The 5138-nt window shown below is 41.6% G+C and overlaps 1 pseudogene; it reads right to left on the reverse strand.

The window, feature by feature from the left end:
• Positions 1-688: 688 nt before the first annotated feature.
• LOC102865021 lies at positions 689-2412 on the reverse strand (annotated as a pseudogene).
• Between the last annotated feature and the right edge of the window lie 2726 nt (positions 2413-5138).

Raw genomic sequence — 5138 nt, forward strand, 5'->3', positions numbered from 1 at the left:
TGGGGCTTCGTCTGACATACTTTAGGCATGTTGCGAGGAGGCACAGGTCCTTGAAGAGGGACATCATGCTTGGGAGGGTGGAGGGACGGCACAAGAGGCGAAGACCCTTTATGAGATGGATTGATTCAGTGACTGGGGTAATCGGGATGGGTATGTCAGAGGCAGTGTGACTGGCACAGGATAGAGCAGGGTTTAGGGCTGTTGTACATAGGGTCGCTATGAGTCGCAAACGACTCAACGGCACATAACAACAACATTAATTACCTAAAAACATTATTTATTTATTCTTTCAAATAAATGACTGGAAAATAAGTTATGGCAACAGCTATGCTGACAATGTCATCATTTTTAATGAAATCCTGTTTATATCTTATAATCTTAGTAAAAAAAGAATACATTTTAATGACTAGAGAGAATAAATCAGTGAAAACAAGAAATATTTTTATTTCTTTTTTTTTTCATATGACTTAGATTTAATCATCGGAAGCAAACTAAATGGAAAGCTTACAATAGAGAAGAATTACATGTCAGTGCCTTTTGCAAACCAGTCTGGGACAGAAAGGAACTGAGAGCTGCCCCTCTCAACCTGATCCTCCCAAACAAGGACACCCACAGTGACCCTGGCATTCTTGTTCAGGGAAGGAGAAGAATCTGCCAGCTCTGTGCGCAGAGGCTGCCTGCCTACTGCTCACTCCTGGCCAGCATCGGGAGCACCTCCTTGCCAGCTCTGGTCATCACCCTTCTTTTTGTGGCCTGAGTCGATGTCATCAATTCGAAGCAGCAGGACTGCAGTATCCACTGCTGTCTTATATGTTTGTAGTTTCACAGCCAATGGTTCCCAGATGCCTAGTTCTTTCATGTCCACCAAAGTACCTGTCTCACCATTCAAACCCCAAGTTTCAGAGTTTTCCTGGGTATGCTTGGCCCGAAGGGAGGTAAGTAGACGAATGGTGCTGATCCCACAGTTCTGGATAAGAGTACGAGGGATCACCTCTAAGGCCTGGGAAACAGCCCTGTATGGCCACTGTTCCACACCAGTCATGGCCTTAGATTTTTCTGTCAATGCATGGGCCACAGCCATTTCAGAAGCTCCACCTCCAGGCACCAGCTGAGGGTCTAGGAAGACATTATGACATACTTGTATAGCATCCTGAAGGTTGCGTTCTACTTCTGAAAGAATCTCTTTGCTGGCTCCTCGGAGGAGAATGGTGCAGGCCTTGGGATCTTTGCACTCAGTTATGAATGTAAAGTACTCATCTCCAATTTTCTTGATTTCCAGCAGGCCTGCTCCTGTACCAACATCTTCTCTCAGTTCCTCTGGTCGGCTAGCTATCTGGGCTCCACAGGCTCTAGCAATGCGATTATTGTCTGTCTTCCAGACTCTGCGAATGGCGGTAATATTGGCCCGCATGAGGTAGTGTTGAGCTAAATCTGAAATACCGTTTTCTGTGATGACCACATCAGGTTTTAGAAGGATAATATCCTCACAGAGCTGCTGGATGTACTTCTCTTTCATTTGGAGGGTTCGGGTAAAGTCTTCCTCTTGTGTGATTTCAATGTCAGTCTGGCTTTCTCCCTTTTTGTATTCCAGAGAAGGATCCAGTAGAACAATATGAGGATTCTTGATATAGCGCCGCATTTGTGGATGGGTTACATCCTTGTTAATCATGATGCCACGTAAGACACAGGAATCTTCAATGATGCCCCCAGGTATCTTTTCCACTCTAGCATATTTCTTGATGTCAATCTCTTTCCGACCATTCTTCTCAAACTGTACAGACTTAATAGCATCAAGGGCAATGTTACAAGCCAAAGAGGACCACCAACTGATCGCTTTGATAGTAATAGAGCTGTTTATGATGTGCAGCATCATTTCACGGTTATTGACGTCAACAGGGGTACTGATTTTTTTAAGGGTGCTGGTCATATCATCCAATGCCTTATGGTACACACTGATTACGACTGTAGGGTGCATTTGCTGCTCCAGGAAGTGCTCAGCCACAGACAGCATCTCCCCAGCAAGAATAATTACTGATGTAGTCCCACCGTCAACCTCTTCATCCTGAGTCAATCTAATTTCAATCATAGACTTAGCTGCTGGATGCTGAACCTGAATCTCCCGGAGGATGGCATTGCCATCATTGGTCATCACAATGCCTCCCATTGGGTCCAAAAGCATCTTCATCATAGACTAGGGCCCAAACATGTTCGGATGATATCTTAAATTGTCTTGGCGGCATTGATATTTCCAGATTGAACTTTCCTTCCAGATTCACGCTTTGTGTTCTGGCTGAGCACGAGCATGGGACGATGGCCCATCATGGCGGCGTGATGCAGAGCCCGGTACTCCGAACTGAGGGAACCGGCAGAACCTTCTGGAGAGAGAGAACCAGAGAGAAGCCCAGAAAATGCTGCCTGTCTATTTTTATTTCTCATGTCTAGTTCTTATAAGAAATGTCTAATATTGTCATTTTTATCTCATTCCAAAAAAGAAAAAAATGGTGATCCAATACAATGCTGAAATTATCAAACAATAATAATATCACATGCAGGGAAAAATCTTGCTAAAGATTATTTCTGATCTGTTTTTGAGGGAAGAATGAGGAATCTTCACCTCACATGCTTTGGGCATGTTGCTAGGAGTGGCTATTCCTTGGAGAGGAACATGATCCTGGAAAGGGTGAAGGGTCAGCGAAGAAGAGGAAGGCCCTCAACTAGGGAGGACTGACACGGTGACTTCTGAAATGGGCTCTTGTGTGTAAGGAAGTGTGAGGATGACACAGGATAAAACAGTGCTCAGATCTTTTGTTCATATGGTTGTTATGAGTTATAATGGACTCGATGGCACCTAACAACAACAAAGATTATTTAATAACGGCCAGAACAGTGTATCAACAGTGAATTGCCAGAAATTCAAGCTGGATCACAATGGAACAAGAAGTATCCATGCTGATGCCAAATGGATCTTGAATAAATGTAGAGAATACCAGAAAGATGTGTATTTGTATTATAGACTGTGTAGATCATAGCAAATAATGGCTTATACTGAGAAAAATGGAAATCCCAGAATTGTGTCCATGTGAAAACTATGCTTAAACTAAGAATAGAATAAACATAACAAGGAGATACTGCAGGTTTTAAAGCCAGAAAAATTGTATGCCAGGGTTGATCAACAGTATGCTAAGCAAATAATTGGAGAAGCTGGTTTATATGAAGAAGAATGTGACATTGGATTTAAAGGAAGAGTCATCAACAACCTGTGTTTATGCAGATGGTATAACCTTGCTGGCTGAAAGGGAAGAGGAATTTAAATACTTGCTGGAAAAAAATTAAAGACTTCAATATGGATTACATCTCACCATCAGGAAAACAAAAATCCTCACTAGTGGACCAGCAGGCAACCTCATGACAGATGGAGAAAAGGGTTTTTTTTTTAAATTATTTAATTTTACTTGGATCCACAATCAATACCCATGTAAGCAAGCAAAAGTCATGAAATCAACAGATCTGTTGCACTAGGGAAATCTGTCAAGGACCTCTCCAAAGTGCTAAAGAACAACAATGTCCATTTCAATACTAATGTACACCTGATCCATGCTATGCTATTTTCAATTACTGCCCAACCATTTGAAAGTTGGACAATGACTAAGGATGACAAAAGAATTGATGCCTTTGAAGGGTGTTGTTTATTGAAAACACTGAATATCTTGTGGATTGTTAAAGAAATAAATCTGTTTTGGAGTAAGTGTAACCAGAGTGTTCCTTCAAGAGAAAGCGGGTAAAAACGTCATCTTGCACACTTGGGTCATGTTGACCTTGGAAAAAGACATCACGCTCAGAAAATTGGAGGGATAGAGGGGGTGGGGGGAAGATCTTCAATAAGATAGAGTGACCCAATGACTATAGTAATGGATTTGAGTATGTCAGAAATTATGAGGATGGCACAGGATAGACAAGGTTCAGCTTTGTGTTCAAAGGGTCTTTGAGTCATAATAGACTTAAAGGTGCCTAACAACAACAACAACAACCAAGCCTTTTTAAAACAAATTAATATTATACCACTTTTGATCTGAACTTAAAACTACAGGCAAAATTGACTAATATGCAGGACAGCAACATCTGACTATTTCAGATCTGGTCTTAGTGCTTCTACTTCAAATCACCTGAGGTGGAGATAAAGCAAGAAAATTAGCATCATTTGAAATATTCCTTCCAGTTACTATAAAGGGAAAATTTATAATCAACATCTATTTTTCTTCTGCTCTCTTATGTATACTGAAATGAATGCTTTCCTCACCTACACTGTCCTTTCAGTGTAAATGAATGCTATTTATTATTTTTTTTTTAAATGAACCTATTCGTCTTTACTTTCTCCCACTTTTGGAAAAGATATTCAGTCTAAATTTTTTATTAAAATCTAAGCTTAGCTATATGTTCTTCTCTCTGTGTGTCTACACACGGTATTTCTTAAACTTTAGGACGCTATTAAACTGCTTAGGATGGGACACACGTGTGCTGCATTTATCTATGAGTGTGATTCTCATCTGTAATCAAGCCAAACACTGGAGATACACATTGTTGGCAGAGTGAGTCATTATTATTATTATTATTATTATTATTATTATTATTAATTATTTGGTGATATTAAACAGTAAACAACAATAGCAGAGTTTTAAAAGGAAAGCATTTACCCTCACCTGAATTACTCATGTCAGTGAGCACCCACACAGTGGTTCAGGTTAGATGCAGTGTTCTCATCCCCACTACCTCCAGCCACCACCACACTGTCCAGAAGGCTTGGGTGTGTCCTGAATCCTCTGCTCTGCTAGAGGCCCTCAGAAGCCTCTGCTGTCTGCTCCTTTGGGTTACTCAAGCCTGTGGGGGTTCTCTCGCCATCATGCTACCAGGACCTACAGTGTAAGGGGGAGGGAAAACATGCAGACCTGCACAGGGCACAGATCAGCACTCATACACTGCTCCAGCAAGTCTAACAGTTCCTTTAGCTCTGCTGGCAAGCTTCCTACCCAATGGCATCTAGTTTCACCCCATCTAAGGAAGCACCTGTACAGGATCTTTCAGGCAATACATGAGAGGAGCACACTTGGGTCACTGCCGTGCACAAAGTGACAAAGTGTCAC

Source organism: Elephantulus edwardii, unplaced genomic scaffold (assembly GCF_000299155.1).
Source record: "Elephantulus edwardii isolate Elephantulus edwardi_28Jun2011 unplaced genomic scaffold, EleEdw1.0 scaffold00097, whole genome shotgun sequence".
Lineage (NCBI taxonomy): Eukaryota > Metazoa > Chordata > Mammalia > Macroscelidea > Macroscelididae > Elephantulus > Elephantulus edwardii.